A 27,261-nucleotide genomic window follows, 5' to 3' on the forward strand; every position below is an offset into this window, starting at 1 on the left:
GATAATGGGCGCGATGCGGGTACTAGAGCTTTATTTTTATAATAAGCAATCAAAAAATTTAAGCATTTTTTATCAGGGTCAGGTGTTATAAAATGTTTTAAAATAGAATCAAGACGATTCTAATGGTAGACCGATGACTACCGTCTATAGGATGGGCCAAAATAAACAACTGTCAAATGTGAAGTGACTGTTACGTAATTGTGCCGTTTTGTTTGATTGATGGACCGACGCGTTTTATTATACATATTTTGAAATAGATGATTTGAAGCTTGTTTAATGCGTCACAGTATTTGTTGACAATAATAATTTTTTTTAGATTTCTTAGTACAATGTTGGTAACGAACAAGTCGAAGTTTTAATCGATCATCAGTATTAAGTACATAATAATGTCCATAATTTTAACAGCGTTGAATATCTTTTAAACAGCGACATCTATCGCAATAAACAATGAACTATTTAAATCATTCTTTTAATTTAACAGTAAAGTAATCTATAGTCGAATTCAAATGAAATGAAAAAAATGATAAAAACAAACCAATCAAAACAATTTTACCTTTATAACGATGTAATCTTAAGTTTTTAGTAATTATTAAGTTTTTTTTAAATTCGGCATGGACTAAGTCGCGGGCGATGGCTAGTCTTATATATTCAAGTAGAAAATAATTCATATCGTAAGATAGAAATGGGTCGTAATAGTCAACCGTTCGGCTTATACTATTGCCAATGCGATGCTACTTCTGACCAAACATTTGAACTCTCAAAATAAACATTGTACGGATCACAAAGGATTTGAAACTGTTCAGACTGGTGGCGCCTACGCATTCACTGCGGATGTAGAGTTGATAATGTTACAGAGCGGTAAGAAATTCATTTTTTCAAATAAACAGCATCACACAATCCGGCTTTTGAAATTAGAATTAATATTTACTTAGTTATAATCTTACTTCTTACTAATATTATAAATGCGAATGTTTGGATGGATGGATGGATGGCCTATGTGTTCTTCAAAACTATGATCTTCATCTATGCCAAATTTCATTGAGATCCATTGACTCGTTCTGGATATACCTTCAAAAAAACATCCATCCATCCAAACATTAGCATTTATAATATTAGTAAGATACATATATTGAAATAAGGTTTTGCTAAAGTCAAATAAACTTTGGTTATTTTGTAATTGATTGATAAATGAGAATGCCACGATTAAAATCGTTGTTTTTCAAAACTGGTCAGGTCTGTTCTATTCATAGCTCTATCGCGCCAGATTGGTTGCTTCCTAAGACGAATGGAAATCGATTGGATGCTCTCATTGAGGTATCCGTATTTGTTCCCGAGGTTATTGCTGTCGTTAATCATTTATAAATATATACACGTATTCGATCTCGAATCTTTTGTACTTATCTGTAGTATATTTTAAATTAACATTTATTATCTATTTGGGTAAAATTTTGCTGGATTCTCCTTTAGATCGATGAGTAGTCCCTCCCTTCTTAGTCATGTCACCTTTGGCTATCTAAAGATCGCAATGGAAAAACATTGGCTATTTTCAACTATCATGAAATGTGAACAGTGGTAGAAAAGATCGCCAGCAACAGCAGCAATTTTTTGTACGAATGGTCCGGGTCGAGTGAGACCGACGAAGACACAGAAGACGCCTCAAGTGGAAGCAATTGCGCGTTTCGTCCGATGAGTGTGCGTGTCGCAGGCCTAATTTTAGTCCTCTTTCCCTTCCTACCCTTTTATTATAAGGAAAGGATGGGAAGGGGTAGTGGATTTGACGGAAAAGGAGATGCATATGAAGGGGAATTATTTTCTTTAAGCGCGTCCCATCCTTCGTCGATTAAAGATAGGCAACGCATTTGCGATTGCGGATGTCTATGAACAGCGATCGCTTTGCTATTTAGGCTACTACACGTGGCCGCGTGCTCGTTTTCCACTTTATTGTATAAATAAAATTATGAAAACAGTTATCTTGTCCAAAGTTATTGTGTTTTTGTTTTGTGTTACTTCATGAAAGATGATTAAATTGTAGACGTAATTAGTAACAACTTTAAATTTTAATTACGTACTCCTAGACGAGATTATCCTACTAATGCAGTATTTGCAATAAAGTTCGATAAGTTTAAACATATCGACACTGGAAAGCATAAACGCTGTAACCTTTGAAATCGCGAATATGTTTTTCACACGTTAATAATTTCAACCATTATCAAACGATAATGATTTTATTATAGGTTAGCACAAACTACACAACATTGCTAAATACCGCATGCTTGTAGGCGTATCAGCTCACGAGTTATCATTTTTTGGCTCTCCTGTAAAGTTCATACTTTCGGGGTTACAGCGTTTACGCTTTCCAGCGTCGATATTTTGAATGTGGCACTTGTAAACTTGATCGTTATCATATAAATTGATTTGATCTTATAGGAAACTCGAGTGAGCGTGCCAAATTGGCTGCACCTATTGGCATGGTATAGCGCAATATTTGCTCTACCTTTCCCATATTATGTAAGAGTTCAATATTATGTAACTCTCATCGTGAGTTTCTGAGACAAAAATCTCTGTTGAAAACATGTTGTTATAATCACTGAGCTGGGTCCTCGCGATACAGGCTGCGCCTAGTGCGACGATCCTGGATAATTCACTGTATTTTTGAATGACAATAAATAATTTTTCATTTTCATTTTCATACCTGTTATGTCAATGATAATGTCAGGGATGACGATATGTTTTATGTTGATCAGATTATGATCTCGGAAACCAACCTTACAGTTGAATATCAACTAATATTAAGTATCACGGAGTTAAATTTTTCGCAGGGGAACGTCGGTGGCTCAGGGGTTAAGCACTTGATTTGCAATCTGCAGGTCCTGGGTTCGAATCCCGCCATATACCAAAGTGTTTTTCGATTCTCGATATACATATGTACATTTATCCGATGTTCTCACGGTGAAGGAAAACATCGTGATGCAACCTGCACATATCTGAGAAGAAATTCAAAGATATGTGTTAAGTCAACCAACCCGCCAGCGTGGTTATTATGTATTTAAAAGCTTATAACGAACAACCAGTTTTTAAATTTGGTCTCTGCAAATCCATGTTTGTTCCAAGTAAATTTCTTTGGAAGGTGGCTTATGTGCAGGAGTAATTTAGGCTACTTTTTGCGCCGATGAAGTCTCGGGCAACTGCTAGTTTTTAATTGTAAAATCTTTGATTATAAATTTTCCAGTATCGTTAATAAGATCCCATATGTCATAGATCAAGTTGTCTTCAATCATGCATGCACTAGTGACTGCTATCTCCTGGTCCACTCGAGTCTGAATAGCGCCGCGCTGACTCAGCCCCTTGCCGCTTACGTATGAGGTATGCGCGTGCGCTCTGTTGGATTCATGCCAGGAGTAAGGGTGTTGATACACTGTAGTATTTTTAATCACTCTTTTATGTGTGTTACATTTAACATTTTTTTTGGTTGTGTATTTTTGTTTAAGTTACAAAGTGGCAAACGAGCAAGCGGCCATCTGATTCGCTATAAAGCGACCGTTGCCTATGTGCTTTTCCAGACTATTATTTTAATCCTCCGTTGACCTCTGAGGATACCTACTAACAACCATCTATCTATCTATCCATAGGTTCTTGTATATTTTCGCATTTATAATTAAATAGTTGTCGCCCGACTCTGTCCGCGCGGAACTAAAAAAAACTCAATTAGTAGCCTATGTGTTCTTCCAGACTATGGTTTATATCTATGCCAAATCTTATCGACATCCGTTCAGCCATTTTGGAGATACCTTCAAACAAATATCCATACATTCATCCGTCCATACTATTATAAAATTAGTAAGATTAGTAAGATAGAACGACCGGGGACAGTATTACGTATTAGGTCTACATTGCAGATGTGGAAATTTATGTCACAGTTATTTTTTTTTTTGTTTATAAGTGTGTCGTGAAAACTCACTCTAAAACCATTTTTATCTTAATTTATGATAGTAATTTTCAAATTACTAACACTGATTAAAGTTTTTAAATATTATACGACAAGTGTTTTCTATATTAAGCCTTTGAATTTCCACACGCAAACAAATGTTGACTTATCGAATAAATTCAATGAACTTCAATGTTCGCCAAACTTTATCTTGCATATGTTAATATATTTGTTTTGATATTGCACGTTAAGCTCTACCGCGATTATGTTACTTTATTGCCAAATGTTTGGCCCAATGTTTGTGATATGTAAATTTGATTGGTCTAATAATGCTTTTGGTTATATTTATTAGTTTAGTTTCCGATTGTTATGTTTCCGTGGTTTGGAAGTTTTATAAGTACCATAAATTTTTTATACATAGGTCGATAATTTGTATGATTTTTTACACACAAAAAAAGATAGTAAACGCTATAATTAGAATTCGCTAGTTAATCTTATGAGGGTAATCTTACTAGCTGTCGCACGCAACTTCGTCCGCGCGGCATTTAAAAAAAATAATAATTAGCAGCCTATGTGTTCTTCCGGACTACGTTCTACGTCTATGCCAAATTTCACCTAGATTCGTTGAGCCGTTCCGGAGATACCTACAAATAAACATCCATCCATCTAAACATTCGCATTTATAATATTAGTAAGATTATCTCTAAAGATAGTTTGTAATCGTATTTTAACTTAATGCTAATTGAATTTGGTTAGTCTATATTTATTTAATTATTCCTTAATACGTTATAATTTTTCCTTAATTATTCCTTAATAAACACAAAAAAACATTTGAATTTCTATGCCATAACCCAGTTAAGAAAAAGTTTATTCGACTTATTTACAGTCTTAATTAGACAAAATGTAAAGAGAAATTTTTCCATCTCATTCCGCCATAGTTTTGCACCTGCCTCAAAGTTTTCAAACTTTAATTATCCGAATTAATTCACGAGGTCGTTCGATACCTCGTTAAACTCTATTCCATTCCGAGAAAGACCTCATTTCCACCAGCGCGACAAGGAAGAGACTACATTATTAATGTACGAATCAATTTCACTGGCGAGCCCCCGATTGTAAAGATAAAAGTCGTGCGACTAGTCGCTTAGTTGAAAAGTGGTCTTAACTTCATCTTGAAGTTTTGCGATAAAGAGCCTCAAGCATATTTGAGAATATCTTCCTATTGGATGCAGCGCACTGGCTCAAAGAGTTGGGAATTAATTAGACCTGACCGTATTCACGAGCGAACGGGTTTTGTAGTGCTCGAACTTGTACTCTCGAAGCAAGGTTCGAATTGGTACAATCGATAAGTGAAAAGCGATTATTGAAGTTGTGTAAGGTCCGTTTGAGTAAAAAGACGGGAGTGAAACTCTAATTTGATTAACCACGTATAAACAAACTGTTGTTTTTCACTTGTTTTGATTCATACGAAAAAAAGCAATAATTCATGTGTGTTCTACGCATTATCGGATTAAGACAAATTATTATAATTGGTTTTCCGCTTCAGCTTGTGACTTGAATTTTAATAACTAAAATATAACTTGAAAAGTTCAAAATCTCATTGTTGGCGAAAGTTGCCAGGCAGCTTATTGGTTTTCGTTGGGCACAACGAGTTTATTTTGCCTGCCTTCTACTTTCTGTATTTATAACTTGTATAAGTTATTTATATCTTGCATTTTATATAAACGTGTAATATATAAAAACAAGTTATGTAACTTTTACCCTTTTTCTAAAAAAAAAAATATATATTCCTAATAACTAATTTCTATTACCAGACTAAAAAAAACTTCTTTTATACATTTTCCCAAGCGTTTAATTCAAATGTTCTGAAGGTAATTATGTTACATTAAATAAAGCGAGCGTTCGCTGATACGTTCGCTCACGCTCATTACACTCTAGTGTGTTATTACCTTTGCAATGCAAGTAGCATGCACTAAATGCTAAGTCATTCTGCGCTTTTTCTATGGAAGCTCTGCATTTTTCCGTGTCCTATTTTTTAAATCATTAAATTAACAGGTAGACGTCAGTAACGATAACATAGTTTGCACGAATGGATCGGCTCACCCGGTGCAATACCACGACCACAAAGAAGACAGGCGTTAAGGGGAGTTTATTTGTTTGGTCTGAAGAATATGCATGCTGGAGATCTCTCATTTTAGTCCCTTTTCCTTTTCACCCTTTTTCTTATAAGGAAAGAATTCGAATGTGAAGAGTATTTGATGGACGATGGATATATCATCTTTCTGCACAATCCTCACCTAGTCTAAAGGCATCTGTAATTACCGATGTCTAGGAAGCGGTACGATATTTCAGCGAATTCATTTGGCCGCTTGTTCGTTTGCCACCTTGTGATATAAAAAAAAATAAAACACTCAAGAGGTATTAATGTCTCGTCTAACAGCGTAACAATGCAATTATAGATTTAATTGGTAGTATGTTATGAAAACAATGTTTTAAAATGAGCACAGGTGAATAATTCACTCATTAAGTGTAGAAATTTGAAAAAAAACCTATTAATTCTATTTCCATTTTAGTGTTATGAATCTAGTTTTATGTCTGTCGTCTTAGTACATTTTAACGCGTGTATATATCATACGAACTGTCGACATAGTTGTGTGGAAAATTTATAGCTAACACAAACCTGTCTACGTTTATGATCGCCTGGTACTTTTGAACTTTTTGACAAGTTTCTTTTATTGCTGGAAAGTGTCGCTACTTAATTTTTTTTTGGAATTGCTAGAAAAGTATTTAGTTTACACAGAATTTTAATAGTATATGAAAACAGGGAAATTACTAAAACACAATTACTAATATATTTAGAACACATTAATTAATATTGACTGACAGCTAATGTTTTATAATGTGTTTTTTTTTTGTTTTCAGGTATGTACGAACAATGAATTCGACACTCGTAGAAGACTGCATTTTGAGGAGATAATCTGAGAGGAGATCTTTTGATTCCCTTCAAAGATAAGTTTCATTTAAAAGTACATTTTGCGGACATAAAAGATATCTTTTGTTGCTCAAGTAAAATTCAATATTCATATTTTCAAAGTATATTCTCAATACTAACTACATTATAACTGAACCATCTAACGTTTTAAAGTATTTCAAAGATATATGCAGAAATATTCTCTTTGTAAATTTATCCTCAAACGCCTGAATATGTTTTATTCAAGGGCCGTTCGCCGTTTCTTTGTTGAGACTAACATAATATTTTTATAAGGAAATGTATGGTTTATAGGCTACGTAATTTGATATATTAGTTTGAGTAACAACTATGATTTACATAGCTGTAGAAGTGTTTTACTGTGTTAATGGTACACAAAGTCATCTAAGGCTTATTTAAACAGCACTTAGTGACGATGTTTCGTGGTCAATTAATCAGTTTCTATTGCGATAAATCTCAATTATCTGAAATTAAATCATTAATAATAGTAAGTAATGTTTAAAGGTGGGTAAACACTAGAGCATTTTTTTTTTGATTTTCCACCCGAGAGTACACCCTCCCGGGTGGGAGTATATTGTCATGTTCCACAAAATTTTATACATTATCTTGCTCATAAAATTATATAAAACATTGTTCGCAACACTAGAGCATTTACACAATGCAGGTATAAGCACAGTTTTTTTAAACAAGTCTATTTCGGGAAAGGGTGATACACTAGAACAAACAATAGAGCGGCTTGTTCTGTTACAAGTAAATGCTCTAGTCTGTACTCACCTTTAGAATTAATTTAACAGAAGCGGTGCTAATAGTTGCGATCTTTCATATAACAATATTTTGAACTGTTGCACGCCTACAAAAATGTTTGTACATACATAAAATTAGCATTTTAATAACACGTCGCGTTGGTTCGTCGAAGCGTGTGCTTGTACAGATTACGATGCATAGCTTTTACGCTAAAACCGATGCCCGGATTTAGTGGTGAGTGAGATTTTATATTCCATACATTTTTTATTATTCATTTCGTTTTTGATATGTATTATTTAGTAGGTAGAATTGAGATTTTCTTCATTATTGGTACCCCCCCCCATATCCACCTATACCCCCATACCCCCATCTTCTATATTCATACATCGTTGAGTTCGCATCCGACTACAGAACTAGCGGTCGTGGATTCTAGTATTATTTAAGTATTATTATACTAATAACATGCGAATGTCTGGTTGAAGGTATCTCTGGAACGGTACATCGGATATCCATGAAATTTGGCAGAAGTAGATCGTAATCTGGAACACATAGGCTACTTATTATATTTGTTTAATACCGCGCGGACTGAGTCACGGCCGACAACTAGTCTGTTTAAAAATTTATAGACATAAAATAAATAAAAAAAAACTCATTTACGAATATATTTATCACTTTTCATTATCGTCTTGTCCTTATCGCACAATATTTAAGGGTACATCAGGCTTTTATCTTCCTGATAGATTCATCTTCATTTCACTCGTGTTCTCTTTGTACTTTTCGTGATTAAATTAGTGTTATTCTTACTTAAGATACTATAACCGGTGTTATTATGAAAGTACTAAAGTTTACTGTACTCTTAAACCGAGTTTGTGATGCGCTTATCAATTTAATCGTTGCGTTTAAAGTTTATCTCAGTGAATACTGAACGAGCAGTTTACGATATGTCGTTAAATGGGACTGAGAACGTAGCGTTTTCTTTACTGCTAACAGTATTTATGGTTGTTCGTTTAGCGGATCTCTAAAGACAATTTAATTTTTAAACGATCTCTTTAGTCTTTGGTGCATCTTACTAATATTATAAATGCGAATGTTTAAATAAATAGATGAATGAATGGAGGGTTACCTGGAAGAACATACACTCTACTTGTCAAGTTTTTTTTCCGCGCGGACGGAGTCGCGGGCGACTGCTAGTCTAGATATAATTTCAAATCTCTAATTACGAGTAAAATATGTTGTCGATGAGTATTCTTGTTTTTGAATATATATGATTATATTTTTAATTAATTTCAGATATGACGGCTGATAGAGATGTATGGAGAGATGTATGAGTAGTATATAATGTGCCGACCCTCCATAAGGGATAAGAGCAGTTTGTTGATATTTTTAATTAAAGAAATGACTTATTTGAAGATATTAAAGAGTAAACAAAGCCGAATGTCGATCTCTATAGCGTGTTTTAAAGTGACATGAGCGCCATCTAGTCAATAGTTTTAAAAACTATCTAATTTCGGTTATAAAAGACAGTAATATATGGATAGTATTATAAAATTTGTTGCAGTATTCTAAAAAAGTTAGAAATATTTACAGTACAAAATTGGCACGACACTGCTCCAAGTTTTATATGTTCAGTTTGTGAATATCCAAATAGGTCTATTACTTTCAAGTTTTTCCGTTACAAAGTTTTCCAAGGCTTCAATCATAAAGAGTTTTTACTTGCAAGTATATAGTTTAAGTATTTTTAAAAAGAAATTGAGTTATAACTTCTAAGTTTCATAGATTAGTTTAGTAACATACATGGTTATTTTTAAAATATTTGATATTAAAATTTAATTTACTATTTTTTAAAGTCTAGATTCACATTTATTATGGATCAATAACATGAGTGTCCTTTGCATGTTTTAAAAATATCTCGCTTAATACGCAGTAGCGTATAAATCTGTTTGTTTTTATGTTTGTTCGGTCGATTCTCTTTTGGCAAATGTTTCCTTTACATCAATGTTTATTTTGGTTTTAATAATCATTATTCTTATAATTTTATGTGACGTTTTATTTTATTTTACATTTATTTAATTAATATTGCACTGTTTATTTACTAGTTTATGTTGAGGTGCCAAAATAAGTGAATGTTGGGATGGTTATTTGTAACAAAGTAATTCCAGAAAGATTTTGGATGAAAATTTTGATAGAAATTGGTACAGATGTTTTTAGATACGTCGCTTAAGTCGCTACGCAGAACATTTTTTTATGTATTGGAATTTGGAGGGAGGTCACTACGCAGTGCACCGATGTCCTTGGCCCGCCACGGTATTTGAAAAGAACTTTAACTCTGGAATAACATATTAGGATATCTCTTACCTCTGTAATATGTATGATTCCTTACTAGTTTTAGAAATTATTGTTTAAAATCATTTGGAGCGAATGGCGCGCTTTTGTTCAAAAGTCAAGTGTTAGAAGTAGTAAGGGGATGTAAGCGTTGATATTTTAGTAGGTCTAGTGTTGTGCCGACGATACACTGGTTCTGGGTCGGTTTTCTTCTTAACACTAGGATGGGTTTATTTTTGCTACATTAACGCGATAAGTCCGCAACTACAGTGAGACTTAATTATTTTATTCCACTCAAATAAAGTCGCGGGTAATAGTAGTGTTAAAGTACAATACTTGCCAGGAAATATACAGAATAATATATTTTTGCAAGTTGATGTTATTTGAAATTTCTTAATGTAACTTTTTAAGTGTAAAAAAATTTGCTAACTCCAACATAAAATTTAACGTGGCATGTTTAAATTTAATGATGTCGTACTAAAGCAAATTTAGCGACCTTAAAAATGTCCTAACACTTAAAGCATGGCGACCGGTATTAAATTCCGCGATGTGAAATATTGTTGTCCGTGAGGCGTTTTTAAAATTACCAGCTAAACGACTTATCCAACGTAAAGTTAGATCTTTTATAGGATGTCCTAAGATATGACCTAGTATCCCGGAATATTTTACTCTATCAAAATATTCACGTTGTCTTTAATTTGGAGCGTCGGGGGCTCAGGGGGTTAAGCACTTGACCTGTAATCTGTAGGTCCTGGGTTCGAATCCCAATGTTTACCAATGTGATTTTAGATTTACATATGTCTATTTATCAAACGTTGTTACGATGAAGGAATACATCGTGATGTAATCTGTATATATCTGCAAAATTCAAAGACATTTGTGAAGTCAACCCGCACGGGGTCGGCATGATTGACTATGACGTAGTCACCCCTAACTTAGGGTAGGCTCCGAGCCATTCGGTTGGGACGTATAGTGGTGATGATGTTTATTTTCAATTCAATGCACACAAAATCGCGGGTAGCAGCTAATCTATATATATAAAAGAAAGTTGTGTTAGTTACACCATTTATAACTCAAGAACGGCTGAATCGATTTGACTGAAAATTGGTGGGCAGGTAGCTTAGAACCAGGAAAAGGACATAGGATAAGTTTTACCCCGTTTTCTATTTTTTTTTTATTCCGCGCGGACGGAGTCGCGGGTAAAAGCTAGTACTATATAAAACATACAATACTTTATTGGTTAATGCATATATGTATTATTTATTGTACATACATATACTATGTAAATAAAAACCTCGCTATGTTGTATTGAACTGTAGTTTATTATTGTCTCCGTTTGTTTACAATAATAGAAACAGTATATGTAAGATGAATATAAATGTATGACTAATTAAAAAGACATATAACTTAAATATAAATGTGGAAAGAGGTGTCAGTAAGCCGAGGAAATGAAGAAAGATAAATCTATATGGACTAAAACTGGAACGTTTACCCTACGTGAATGGGATAAGGTCAGGTATATGATGAATAATTTAAATGTTTTATTTTTTAACTATATTTACTTGATGTTATTATAGTTTAATCGTTTTCCAAGTTCCCAGTTGACGTCTCGAGTCGAGTCGAACGGTTTTAAATCACTCTTGTTCCGTTCCGTAACACAGGACGGTAGAAAATGGTCGCGTTTTAAAATCGCTGGTTTTATATGATTATAGAAATACATTTGTTCATTTTTAACGTTTTTTTAACCCGCGATAAATTAACGTGCGAATGAGAGCTAAAGAGGTAAAAATGTATGAAATGTTTATTGCGAATTCTTTTGACACTTTTTTTTCCATCTACCGTCTATTAATCATTTGTCAAACACTCGCGTTGTATTTTTACGTTGTTTTGAAAGAAAGTGTCACAGAAAAGAACAGCATAAGACTGTCCAGATAGGACATTAGTGTATTCCTCAAGTTTTTTTTTTTATTCAAATGTAAAATGATAACCTTTGATATAATCTCGTCTAATCTATGTCGTTATGAGGGTAGTTTTAAATTTACACAAAGGAATTCTTTCATCTTTGATTTATCAATAAAATAATATTTTATGTTTTTTTTTCTTTCTTAAAGTTCTATAAGCAATGCACTCTGGAATAACTAACTAACAATAATATTATTCCGATGCTCACAAAAACTACGTAAATATTTTCAACTAAAACCGCTGTATATCGTGGGTTTTCACTGCCGAAACATATGCTCATAACATGTATATGCGATGTTAATATTTTTCTCGTTGTCATATAAATTTTATCGTAGCCGACTGTAAAGAACCCCATATGAGTAGTTGATCCATTTGCTGTCAACTGAAATACTCCCTTTGGTGCCGTTTGATAGTGTAATAGCCTACCGCCCTGTGTAATGTACAATACACAATGTGTACAATGTGTAATGTGTATTGATATATACAGACATTTCGTTACATGTCTATGTAATGTAATACGGGTTCATTTTACACTGGCTTTTGTTAATGGAAATAAATTTGAGTCAATTTTTCACGTAATATTGCAATGAGAAGAGTATTACTTTGAGCTATGTAGTTATAGAGCGTCGGTGGCTCAGAGGTTAAGCATTTGACCTGCAATCGGGGTCCTGGGTTCGAATTTCGATTTTTGATTTACATATTATGTACATTTATCCGACGTCCTTACGGTAAAGAAAAACATTGTGATGCCACCTGCACATATCGTTGTTGCGGAACTAAACTAAAAAAAACGTCAGAAACAGCGTTCTCTAATAACAATGCACTAAAGTAATTTACATAATTTTCTGATCTTTAATACTCTTCGGAGAAAACTTGTAAGTAACAAATATATAACTGACTTGCTTTATAACCACGTTATGACGGCCGAGCACAGATGATCATAAATAAATAATTACGACTATATTAATGAACAAATTATTACTTGGCTTTAGGTTTGCCTTCAAATCTGCATATAAATATATTGCCTCTTAGAATCATAGGAAACCGGTATGTATTCGTTCATTAACATTTCCCTAAGACCTGTCGCCATAGAGTTACTAACATGCATATGTACTGTGTGGCATAAAAGCGTTATTGTGCCATGTATAATGCCATCCAAATTTTATAACTGCTTCGCATTTTCTTATGGGATTTGTGCAATATAAATTTAGGTAACTACGTGAAATAAATGGATGTAGGTGTGGCGCACCCCTGTGCTCTTTTCTCTAACCGCAATGGTCCTGGTATCTTTATGAAATTCGCTCGCAACCACAAGTTGTAATAAATCTTACTTTTAAGTCTTATAAAATTCTGCAATTATCTAGTTTGTATAAAAGAAATTTTTGTCCTATGAAAAAATCTGAATTATGTTTTTTTTGGCAAACATATCTTAATAATATTATATTACTAATATTATAAATGCAAATGTTTAAAGATGGATGGATGTTTGTTTGAATGTATCTCCTTAGCGGCACATCGGATCTTGATGAGATTTGGCATAGATGTAGAACATAGTCTGGAAGAACATATATGCTACTTGTTACGTTTTTTTAATACCGCCGTCAGAGTCGCGGGCGACTGCTAGTTTATAATATAATTAATGTTGCTACGTCTGTAATAGCAAAGATATGTGTTTTACATTTAATTTACAATATTCATTTGTCCAAAACAAATGACAAAGCAATTCGAGCTTTGAAACTAACAGCGTTACTTACAAATATGGTGACAATGGAATTGTTTTTATTCACGGATAGTTCAGCTAATGCTATCTAGATTTCAGTTTGAATTATAAACATTTCAAACGTATTGAGGGCTTAGTAATTAGATATACATAATTCTTCAATTTTAAAAATATTTTCTTGATAATTTTATTGAACTTAACTATTATGTTAGATGTCGTCGTCAGAATAAACAAGGAAGAAGAGAGTAAAGTACTTAACCATATTCTGATTTAATACTAAATATTAAGCTAGGTAATGTAAATTTACTTAACGAAAAAAAAAAAACACGTAGTAATGATTCAGTGAATGACCATGAAATGTTAAATGATGGTTATCCTACGCGGCCGGGCACCGGCTCCCTTGGGGGACACGATGACGATTTCTGAGTCACATCGGAGGAGAATAAATTGGACGGTTGCCAAGCAACGCGATTGTTGCCCCGTGCTGGATGTGGCTAGCTTGTTTGTTTTTGTCATTTTTTATGTTTGTTATACAGTCAAAACCGTTTATAGCGACATCGTTTAGAACAACATACCGGTTAAATTGACCAAAATTAAAGGTCCTGGCTGAATGTTATATACATATCTTTCCTATTAATACCTGTCACCGGTTGTTACAACTATCGGTTTTTACGACTCAATATGAGTAGTCCCTTCGATGTCGTTATAACAGATTTTGACTGTATTTCGATTGCGGATCTGTATATTGAAATCGTTTTTATAATCTTTGATAAATCGGTTTATGACGTGTTTATAGATGACTAACAAAATATGAAAATACACATCACATCCATCGTATGGTAAAGTTCACTTTTTAGCCGACTTCAAAAAGAAGGAGGTTATCAATTCGACTGTATTTTTTTATGTGTGTTACCGCGAAACTCCGCCCCTGGTGGTTCGATTTTGATAAAAATTATTTTAATCGAAAATAAGTGCTTTCAGATGGGTCCAATTTTTTTGATCTTTTTTTAAATAACTAGAAGACTAGTAGATTTTGAATTTAGCTTCAAAATTTGTTGCGAAAATTAGGGGCATTTTTTTTTCAGCGCTTACGTAGGCTAAACTATAGGACCTACATAAAAATGATGTATGGACGAATTGTAGCTCTTTAAATGTGCTAAATAAAAGTCCGCGATAGCATATATCTATCTTTTATAGTTTTTTCACAATAACCATTTTTTTATTTTGAAACATCAATTATAATCATTTTGTTCGTAAGTCTCTTCCTGTGTTTTATACCTTTGAGTCAGTCGCCGATGCACTCAGTAGAATTAGTCACATTTTAGTTGCAACACGCGTCTTATCTCAAAGACATTGGTAGTTTTATCACAACTGTGTATTTCCTCAGAATTGAAGTGTTAAAGAAATTAGTTGGAAGTTCGACGCGCTTAATAAATACTTTGTCGGGTATTTGTTTTTTTTTTAAATTATTCTATACTAGCTGTCGCCCGTGACTTCGTTCGCGTTCTATTAAAAGACTAAAAGCTTTAGTAGCCTCTGTGTTATTCTAATCTATGTTTTACATCTATGCCAAATTTCAGCGACATACACCCATACATCCATCTAAAGATTTGTTTTTACAATATAAGTGAGGTTTTGTTGCGTATTGCTTTGATAATTTCTAAGTTTAGAATTTCACAATTCTACTTTCTATAAATATTCTTAAAGGTAATAATGTTACAAAGTGCGTTATTAATTTTATGTAATTTATAACAAAAATATGTTTCCGCCCGGGATCGAACCGGGGGCCTTCTGCGTGTTAGGCAGATGTGATAACCGCTACACCACGGAAACCTTGATGGAAAGCGCCAAAAACGTAGTCTAAATAAAATTGTAAGTTTACCTTATCAACATAATATGATTTATTTATGAATTGAATATCAAACGTTTAATTTTATTTCAATTCTTAATCTTACTTCTTACTAATATTATAAATGCGAGGGAAGAATACGAAGGGATCAATCTCCTATGGCTAGGGATTGACTTCCCCTATAGTGGGAGCTGCCTTGGTAGCTGACGCAAATGGGGTCGCGGCGAAAGCGAAAGCATTTCAAGCAATAGAATGGGTTTAATTTACTTATAATAGACATGCATGGCAGTCAAAAACATTCCCCTACTAAAAGCATAAAGGTTCAGTTGTAATCGCCTCGGCGGGGGCATAGCTGGACCCATATCAATTCAAGGGGTTGCGATTTACAATTCTATATGTTGAAGAATAGACATACGTTAGGTAGAGTTCGATTCTCAGGTGAGTCACGTGCTCGGGTTATATTTACTGCGATATTATTGAATCAGTCGTGCGTGTACGGTTTTTGTGACTACCTACCATCGTGTTGTGAATGGTGGAGTTATCGACAAGGGTCTATGCGACCCTGGTATATTGAAGATCTCTTTTTTCGTGTTTATATTTTGGTATTTATTTTCTTTTTTTGTACTTTATCTGTATATTATATTTATGTTACAACGTATAAATAAAATGTTAGATTCTTACTAATATTATAAAAGTTTGGTTTTGTTTATTTTCATGTAACTGAATGGATCTTAATGTTTTGCTGTAGAATGTAAACGTTTAGCACTTAGGCTGCTTTTTATCTAGATGTAACATGTGGATTATTTACATTAAAGATAGTTTATATGAGTTATATATGAATGAATGAGTTATATAAGAGAGTTATATATGAGAGCGTCGGTGGCTCAGGGAGAGCGTCGGTGGCTCAGGGAGAGCGTCGGTGGCTCAGGGGTTAAGCACTTGACTTGCAATCTGCAGGTCCTGGGTTCGAATCCCGCCATGTACCAATGTGTTTTTCGATTTTAGATTTACATATGTACATTTATCCGACGTTCTTACGGTGAAGGAAAACATCGTGATGCAACCTGCACATATCTGAGAAGAAATTCAATGATATGTGTGAAGTCAACCCGCACTTGGCCAGCGTGGTTGACTATGGCCTAGTCACCCCTAACTTGGGGTAGGCTCCGAGCCCCTCGGTGGGGACGTATAGTGAGCTGATGATGATGATGATGAAAGATAGTTTTGGATATTTCATAAAAGCTTAACAACGACTTTAACTTCTTACTAATCTTGAAATTTGGTATAGATGTAGAACAGTCTGAAAGGACATATAGGCTACATATAAGTCGCAGACGTATGCTAGTAATAATATAAAGTATGACTATATTTTATAGTTTCCGTCCGGAACCATTTTACCGAAATTTTCCTCAAGCTTAACTTTGAACTGTTAATAGTATTAAATGCTAATTACATGTTAATTTATTTTGCAATAATTAACGAATGTAATTTGTTGACAATAAAAAAAAATATTTTGCAATATGCAAACCTTAAACGCATACTCGACCGTTTCATATTACAATCGTTAATGTAACGGTTAAAGTGTCAAATTACTTTATCACATCAGCAAAATATTGTTTAAGTAAAGCTTTGATTATATTATTTTTGACAGTCCTGTGTTAACCAACGTACTGGTTGGAAGTGAAGTCATATTAAGTGTAGTTTTTGTTAAGTGTAACTCGATAATGCACAGGCGATGTGTGTGTGCCCATCACTTGAAGTTTCGTAGGGTAAGTTAGTTAAGTTAAATATGTGCTGTACATGTGTGTAATGTTTCGGCAGTGTAAAGTATTGGTAAGAAGAACGTAATGTAATTGATAGGAGATTATGAACACTTTTTATGTCACTAGAATGTTTTGTTATGAAAGAGAACTTGCCAGATGAAGCGGTGGCAATGAACGTGTTAATTAATTCATAGGTGACATAAGGTTTTTAAACAATTATTTCAAAATATCCCTCCCCCCATCTACATTTCTTTTTCAACTTTTGAAGCCTAAACTTTATTTTCCTCCATCGTGAAATTCAGTTCATCTTGAGCACTTTGGGAATCGCCGCGTTAAGCCCTCGACCAAGACAGTACAGTGTCTGAAGATATCATTGGGCTATAAGTACACTCAGCATTGTTGACACAACTTTGTAGAGGCGTTCGCATCTGACGGACTTTTGAGTCCGCGTTTGACGAGAGTTGAACGTTGCCGACTACAGCTATTGTTTCGATGAGGTTCTTGTTTATTGGTTTTAAACTTAAACTTTGTACAATTTTTTTTTTGTTTGAGTAGTCTACATAATATGTTTGAGTCTGATTTTTTGAACACATTTTATTTTTTATTTATAGAGTAGAATTCTGTAAAGAAAACTATTTCACGAACGACAATAAGGCTTCGTAGACCATCTATTGAAGGACGTAGACCGCCTAAGTCAACATTTATTCAGGACGAACCACTTAATGACTGACATGTACAATTTTACTTTTGATTTCCATTGCAGGCTTATCCATGTACAAACACATTTGTCTTATCGAAGTCATTGACTTGTACATTTTTATTTGAATAAAGTATTGGGTTTTAGAATGTCATGTTTGTTTACTCCGTTTGTGTGGCATTTCCTTAAATTTAATAACGTCCCCACCGAGAAGCTCCGAGCTTAACCAAGGTTAGGTGTAACTAGGCCGTAATCAACCACGCTGGACCACTGCCTGTTGGTTGACTTCACAGATATCTTTGAATTTCTTCTGAGATATGTGCAGGTTGCATTACGATCTTTTCCTTCACAGTAAGAACGTCGGATAAATGTACATATGTAAATCGAAAAACACATTGGTACATGGCGGGATTCAAACCCAGGAGCAGATTGTAAGTGAAGTGCTTAACCCCTGAGCTTCCGACGCTCTATAGTGAGCTGATGATGATGAATAAGTTCAATCGACACGTGAACAAGCTTTTATTCGACTAATTTGTTCTGTCAATAACTGTTACATATATTGAATAAATATTTGTCCAGTTTCGGGCTTTCAGGAATGACTGCTGTGGGATGTTTACTAATACGATTACATTGTTGCGTTTGTTCTGGCCGCGAGTGTTTGTTTTTGTTTTACGTTTTATTTTGTACCGCAATTTGAATATTGTGCAAATGTTGAACCTTTTACGTATTTATTTAGAAGTAGCTGTCGCCTGCGACTCTGTCCGCGCGGCATTAAAAAAACTTTATAAGTAGCTTATGCGTTCTTTTAGATTATGTTCTACAACCGTGCCAAATTTCATCAAGATCCGTTGAGCCGTTCTGGAGATACTTTCAAACAAACATCCATCCATTCATCTAAACATTCGTATTTGTAATATTAGGAAGTCGAAATAAGGTCTGTGGTTGCGGATTCAAGTGTGAACCCCAACTATATTTGTTGGATTTTTGTTGTAATTTTAATCACATTTATTACTTTAATCAATTTTAACTAAGTTAGTTTTTCTCTATAAAAAATGAATGTTGTTTGATTTTATATTTTTGCCTTAGCGTGGGTTACCACTGTGTTTAAATACTTGCCTTGTGAGGTTTACCTGTTTAATTTAACATACATAGTTATATATTGTATACTAGGAGATTATATTTGTAAGGAGGTTGTCCCACAAACCGCAAGCTACATCCCCGTCGAGCATTGTAATAGCGTTTCGCTCTAAGCACTCATATCTTCACATGATGAGACGTTGTGGAATTTAATAACACGCAACTCTCTTGCATTTGTGCTCGCCTGGTACTTCTTAACTTTCAACTCAAGATTGGCAGACTCAGAGTCGTTTAATCGTTACATAAACAGTCACTTATCGTATGGTTTGGTTAATGTTTCGCCTCTCCGGCCGTGCAAAGTTAGTTTTTTGATAACCACTTCGCTGAAAAACGCTACAGACCTATTTTTGACCTAAAACATTTTTCTTTACAAATACAAAATCGATGAGACCTTGTCAGCTTAAACATTTAATGGGTCCAAACACACCTACTAATTTTCTGTTCTATGCGACTTATTGTGACTACCCCACCTTGGTTTGGTCTAATTTGATTGGGCCATATTTATAATGTGATCAATTTCCCCCTAATTAATAAGCTTTCTATACTAATAAACACTTAATCTATAAAATAATTAGTGATCAATGTTTGTTTTTGCAACACTTCAACCGTGTAATTTTGCTTAGTAAAGTTTAACAAAGTCGATTAAGGCTGCGGCATCCATCATAAAGTTACGACGGCCGAGCTCAGTTCCGTCAGCTGGTCGCGTATCGCCTTTTTATAAAGTAAATAATGTAAAAAAATTATTTATCCCGAGGTCCACTTCGGCACCATTCTTTAACATGAACATTCTGTTAATTCGGTACCTATCTAAACGTAAGCAATGTTCTCAATAATTAAGTATTTTGATTAGATGAGTGTAGTGCCGTGTAAGGTAAGGCTTTTTATAAATGACTAAACGTGGATTTCTGAGACTAAAATCTCCGTTTAAAATATAAGGGTAAGGATGTTTTATACAAAGATTTTGGTCTTAGAAATTCAAGGTAAGTAGGGTTTTCATGGGATATTATACATTTTTCTAGCAGTGTTGGCTGCGTAACGACACATTGATTTTTTTTACAAGTTGATCTTTTGATGTTCAAAATACGCTTTATTGATGCAGTTAAAAAAGAGTGGTATATAATTTTAATTAATTCAAGTATCTTATGAACACTGAGCGTTATTTTTTAAACTAATAAACTATGAAGTACTAAGCAAGCTTTTCTCTTCCTCCGCGTAGCTTTGAGAAAATCCTCTTCATTTCTTTAACAGCTTAAGTTGATTTTAAAACATCTTTCATTTCAATTATTCATTATTAAATAGTAAAGTAGTATATACATATGTCTTAACGTAAGTTCCCACTAACGTAACACATGAGCATTCTTTAAAGACAATGAGAATGATGACAACATGTTTTCATACATGTTTTTCGTCAGTGAAAACATTTTTGTGTCCTTATATAATCTTTGATATTATTTATATTGTCTTATTATTGGTATACTCTCAGATATCACTATCGTAATTCTTATTTATAAAATCACATAAAATAATCTGTCTAATGTTATGAATGCGAAAGTTTAGATGTATGGAGGGATGTATGTTTGTTAGAATGTATCTCCAGGACGGCTAGTGAGATCTCGCTGAAATTTGGCATAGTAGATGTAGAGCATAGTCTGGAAAAAAACATAGGCTAGTAATTTTTTTTTTAATTTTTCGCGGACCATCTCAGGTACAAGCTACTTTTATTATAATAGACTTGAAAGAATAGTTATAACTTTGGCCACCTATTGAAAAAATAATTCGTATGTCAAAAAGAGCAATTTAAGTTTTTAAACATTCTTTTCTGAAATATTTCTAGACTTGAAATAATTTTAAATGTACACGGGCTCGAAGCGATGAATTTCTAAAGAATATTCTATTCTCTGTTGCCGTTCTTTGAAATGGTAATTTTAATTTTATAGTAGCGGACCGAAAAGATAAACCGTCTTCAGTATTGTTTGTTTACAATTTTATTTGAATTCTATTGTTGAAAATAATAATATATCGACGCCCCCACCGAATAACCCCGTAATAGGAAAAATCAAATTTTTCAGGAGAAGCAAAAAACCGTTTTTCTTTAATAACTTCATCAATAATTATTGTATAAGAATCTTTTAGATACCAAAACATAGCTAATTTTTATAGCTACATTGTATTTAATTTTCATTCATGTTTTCTGGGCGTATTCTGTGCTATGAAGGAAAAATTATAATACCGGAAATAAAATAAAAAATCACAACGTGTAATAGGACCTTTAGATTCCGAATTCGACGGAAAAGCAAAAACCCGGTAAGAGTGCATTACAGGATTATTCGATGGGGGCGTCGATATGTTGATTAGAAAACCTGACTGTACGAACGATACGAACCTGATGACAGGTCGCAATGTAATTGACACAAATTCAGTCACCCTCCCGATTCAGTCGGTTAATGTTACTAGGTTTGAAGGCACGACAGGAGGCGCTTTTGCCTAGGTCGTGCAGAGAGTACCGGTGCGTTCTTTTGGAGATCCCAGGACTCTTACCAGTTACACTTGAGGATAGCCACCGAGGGGGTTTTAGTGAGTCAAATCTCACATAACACTGCCTTTCCCCCAGACGGCAGGGTATCTTTTGAAGATTTCTCCCCGAAAAAAAAAAGTTGATTTTTAACTCTTGAATATATGCTGCCGAAATCAGGTGTGGCCAACCGATCGATCGCGACTAAAAGTCCAGTTGATCATAGCGAGATAAAAATATAAATACGTAAAAGATGCAATGTTCACTCTAATGTAAATAGTTATTAACTGAGAAAAAAAAACAACAATCTAACTCACGCCCGTAAGCCGTTGTAGACAGACGGACCTCCATTTGACGCGGTCCTGACACACCTCTCTCGCTTCTTGTACATTCATACTTCTACGTACACATGCACGTCAGTTTCGGGTGATGTTAATACCGCCCTTCTTGAGTATTTTATCGATCTGAAAAGTAAAAGTCCGTCTGGGACGGCCCCGATCGACACTTAAATATAAAATACTACATAATTGTGTACCGAACTGTTCGGTTTTATTTAATATTTCAAGAACTTTTTAAGTTGACCACCCCTGGCCTAAATCATATCTTTGAAAGTTTTTGGGTTTCTTCTACTACCGAAATACCAGTACGAATATTTCCTATCTTATTTTTTTTTCCATGACCATAAATGGGATGATAATACTCTTTTGTAGTCGTTTTACAGCAGTGGAAGCCCACGGTTACATTATACTAACAACTCCACACACGATAAAATGTGTTCGAAAATGCTCAGTCAATGACCCCCCCTGTTATCGTCACTCCTCAAGCAATGCTATCGGGACATATTTATTTTAATACTTTTTGTAACCGTTATTTTGTATCCATGTTTTGTTTCGTGACTCTGTAATGGATATTTTAACGTGTAATTTACTGTTAAATAGATTTTTACTATGTTGAAAATTATTATAAATATTACGTGCTTATCGTTTGATTGCTTTTTGTGTCACTCGCAATAAATCTACTAAATCCGATAGTTAAAGTGTTAAATTTTTAAAAGCACTGTACTACGGGTTAATGAAAGCTCACCGCAAGTCTCAATTTTATCTTTAGTACGGTGGTACTCTCTTAATTTAACACCTTAACTGCAACGTATTCAAAATTAAATCTAAGCTTTTGTAAATCAAGCATTTTCATTCCATTGTATCTCGTAATTTGTGGAGGACGTTTTCTGCATTAATTGTGCAAGGCAAAGTAATTTAAGTCGAAAACCATTCTATGCACTTTTTTGGTATTCAAGATTCGGGGATCTTTGCTTCGTTTGTGACTCTCGAAGTACTAGGAGATCAGGAAGTGCTTTTTTGTTATGTAGCTTTATCTGATTCACTGTCAATGTGTAATAAACTAGGGAAGTATTTGTATGAGCAATGATCCATAATTTGTTTTGTGTTTTAATGAGAAGAAAAACAGAAAGCTTAGAAGTAGGTGGCGTTAGAGCTAAGCGTGGGCTGTATTTTTTGCTATTGAAAAAAAATCTTTAATTTAAATTTTTTGTTATAAATAATTAATGAACTGAAAAAAAAATGTCCTTAACAAAATTTCTTTTTTTTAATGAAATTTGATTACAGTCGATGCTATGATCACCGTCCACAGAGTACTTTGCAAAGTGTTTTTTTTGTATATCTGTGGTATGTTTAGTGATACCGTCACTCTTGACCTATTAAGCAAAAGCAGTCGGCGCTCGGTGCATATCGGATGTAGTAAATTATAACAAAAATCTCATACTAATTTTGACATAATTGACGATGACGATACGAAGGCGATTGTCACAAATATTCGTGATAGGTCCACTGTTCTTAATATTGACGTTTCGCAATTACTATTTTGTTTTCCACAAAGATAAAACAATAGCTACCTTTTTTTAGTAAACAAATGCGAGTTTTTCTATATCACCCAAGTGTTTGATTCTGTCTATATTGAAAATAAACTGTCTAAAATTTCGAAATATCTATATTTTTATATATTAGGTCCTTACATATGAAATTGGCGTTTTGTATGGGAGGAACAAAAAGTCGAATATTTTTTAATATAATATATTTAATTAATCAAAGTATGAACCATTATTTTCTATGCACTTTTGCCATCTCATAGGTAGTTCATTGATCCCTTTACTAAAAAAAACCAGTCGGACGGGAATCAATAAAATCTTTGAAGGCGATTTGGACTGCCCCATCGGAGTTGAATTTTTTCCCTTGCAAGAAGTTATCCAAATTTCGAAAAAAATGGTAATCTGTTGGAGCAAGGTCCGGGGAGTACGGAGAATGTCTTAGACTTTCCAATTGAAGCTCTTCTAATTTAGTAGCCGTCTGTTGCGCAGTGTGTGGTCTAGCGTTGTAGTGAAGCAGCAGTGGCGTGGAGCGATTGACCAGCCTAGGTTGTTTAGCCGCTAGCTTTTCCATCATGGTTTGCAATTGCTGACAATAGACATCAGCCGTAATAGTCTGGCCAGATTTGAGAAAACTGTAATGGACAATACCGGCACTAGTCCACCAAACGCTTACAAGTAACTTTTTTGGGGTTAATTTTCGCTTGGGGCAGGATTTGGCTGGCTGGCCAGGATCCAACCTTTGCGCTGAGCGCTTCCGATTATCGTAAAGAACCCATTTTTCATCACAGGTAATGATTCGGTTTAAAATACCTTCATTATTGTGCCGGTTTAGTAATGTAACGCAACAGTCGACGCGCGTTTGCCGGTTTGCTTCAGTCAATTCGTGAGGTACCCACCTTTCAAGCTTTTTAATCTTCCCAATTTGCTTCAAGTGAATTAAAACAGTTTTATCACTAACATCGCAGCCTGCAGCTAACTCGGACGTGGTTTGCGATGGATCCGCTTCCACAATAGCCTTCAACTCTTCATTATCAACTTGAGTCTCAGGCCGTCCACGGGGCTTGTTCTGCAGATCGAAATTTCCAGAACGAAAACGTTGGAACCAAAAACGAACTGTGTTTTCTTTTGCAACACGACCGCCATACACATCATTCACCCTTCGAGTCGTTTCCGCAGCACTAGTGCCACGGCGGAACTCGTACTTGTAAATAATGCGATATTTTAAGTTTTCCATTTTGTAAAATGAGTGACGCAAACAGAAAAAAACAGAAGAAAAAAAACAAATGAATGACGGTCATCGAACCACAAATACATGAGTCTATAGCTGTACAAATTTGAATTTGGAATTCCTTACCAAAGAGGAGAAATTCGTGATTAAAGTGGCCAGTACGAAAAACGCCAATTTCATATGTAAGGACCTAATATTATAAAATTGTATCAAGCAAGCATGAAATTAAAAAGCTAATATTATAAGTGAAATTTTTTAGAGCATTAACTTATACTAATTAACGCGAGCAACGCGAGCCGATAGCGAGCTCTCTTGACACGGATATACCAAGATTATGCTGCCCTGGTACCTACTGGAATATTGTAGCACGTCTGCAATTGATATTTTTATAAATTGCTGTTGAGTGTGCTTAGATGTATGTACTTGACATGGCTGAAAACACGTAGGTCGGGACTTTATATCTCCTTCAATGAAAGTTTATTTTTATTATACAAATAAATTTATTAATTTCTAGATATTATTACAGTTGAATTTCGTGGTGATGTATTCGTCGGGTCATGAGACTGTATTGTGCCAGCTGGTGCCAGCTGAAAACCAGCGCATTGGCAGTTTAGAATGTCCCTGTTTCGCTTTAGCTGGCTCTCATTTGCCACACTTTGTATTTTGTATGTGTTTTTTTTTGTTTTTGAGTTTAAATTTTGTATACATGTGTAAATCGCGTGATAATGCAATATTATATGACATAGTGCTGATCTGATGATGGAGCTGAAACACGAACCGACAACACAAACGACACGACAAACCGAAGTACACGACCACATCGTGTTTGGGCTCGTTTGAAACGTCTTGACAAATGACTTCTTTTTTTTTTCTTTTTAGTTCTTATTATTAATAAAAAACATAATAAGAGCTGGTTTTAGAAAGTTTTTAATAAGTATTTTTACTATTTTTGTAGGTTTTATTATTATTATTATTTAATGATCTCCTAACCAGTTTATCTCTACCAAAGTAACTGAAATCTTGAATACGTCTCCGGAACACGTTTAAACGCAATGCAAATAATAGAAACTCGTTACCGTGTAAGACAAAGTTGGCAATGATAGCGTGATCGTCCTCTAGGGAAGCAGACACGGCCCGCATCTGTTGACTCTTTGTGAACTTAGTAAATTCATTACTTACTCGAATCTCTTGCTTTGATACGGTGAATTACTTTGGAAAGCATTTGTGTAAGGTCTTTAAAATTTAATTGAACTCTAAAAAGGTTTTAAATTGCTTTTCAAATATTCAACGATATCCATCTTGTGGTATATAATAATATTGTGACGTCATGAATGACGGCATTTTGGATTTTCTAGGTCTCATCGGCTGACTGATGTTTACGATAGATAGTGTTTAGATAGTATGTAAACAATCGTTATGGAGACCGACCTTTGATATTTCACAAAAGTGTACAGTAGGAATTCTTGCACACGCATTTCACGATTAGAACTTTAATTCTGTATTAATTATAAAATACTAGCTTTTACCCGCGACTCCGTACGCGCAGAATAAATAAATGCAGACAAGATAAAAAGATAAAAAAGTTCCTATGTCCGCCTCCTAGTTCTAAGCTACCTCCCCATCAATTAGCAAGAAGCTAAATCAGTTCGACCGATCTTGAGTTATAAATAGTGTAACTAACACGACTTTATTTAATATATATATATATTAATAAAAAAAAATACAATAAAAAAAGTAAAATGGAAGTACCATTTTTCTAACATTCTTGAAATTATATATAATTTTTTAATAAAATATTATATGTATATAGATAATATTATGATGTATTAATCAAGTGGCATTTTCATAATCTGAAATGAATTGTCCATTCCCCTGGCGCTTAGATATTTACTATGAGTACTCCCGACAGATAAAAGAGGGTCTGAATATCGCTGATTTGGTGCCCCACCCCCGCCCTCAGGGTGGGTTTCGTATCACGATTATTATCGCTGAAATAAGTCTCTTCACTCGGAATAAATATTTTCATTCTTATTTCCGAGTTCTTTTATTTGGTATTTTTTGTTTATTTTGTATGTAAATATGTCTGTCTGTTATTAATTTTGATACTCTACAGTGTTGTTTGTTCGAAGTCAAGTCTATTTTCTTATCTGTCGAAACAGATTACGAATGTATGAATCTATTTTTTGTTTCAGGTAAGCAACAAAGATATCAAGGAATCTATATATATATAACGGCCGGGGTGGCTCGCTATCAGAATTATTATTGATTGAGATCACTTGTGGGCGGCTATGGGTAATATCGGATTCAAGGAATACACTGCTTATCACTTCTTAACTCGTCATAATTGATTCACAGGCTCATGTACAACGAACAATGCTTTAGCTACGAACCATATTTCCAGAATGACTAATGTCAGACGCGCATCGTACAAGAAGTATCATCGAACACAGCTCGTGTTCTAATTTCGATTTATTAAAGTTGATTTCTTCTTCTGATTGCGACACGGCCGTCCTGCGAACACCCGTCCTCGGGTG

General features: G+C 34.4%; 1 protein-coding gene and 1 non-coding gene across 5 annotated transcripts in view; one reads left to right on the forward strand and one right to left on the reverse strand.

Moving 5' to 3' along the window:
* The window catches only part of LOC106711065 (heterogeneous nuclear ribonucleoprotein L), a 264,080-nt gene that overhangs the window by 26,909 nt on the left and 209,910 nt on the right, over nt 1-27,261 (forward strand). The window lies entirely within an intron of this gene.
* Nucleotides 15,420-15,492, reverse strand: Trnav-aac. The gene has a single exon. It is a non-coding gene; the product is annotated as a tRNA-Val (tRNA).

The sequence above is a fragment of the Papilio machaon genome, chromosome 27 (genome assembly GCF_912999745.1).
Source record: "Papilio machaon chromosome 27, ilPapMach1.1, whole genome shotgun sequence".
Lineage (NCBI taxonomy): Eukaryota > Metazoa > Arthropoda > Insecta > Lepidoptera > Papilionidae > Papilio > Papilio machaon.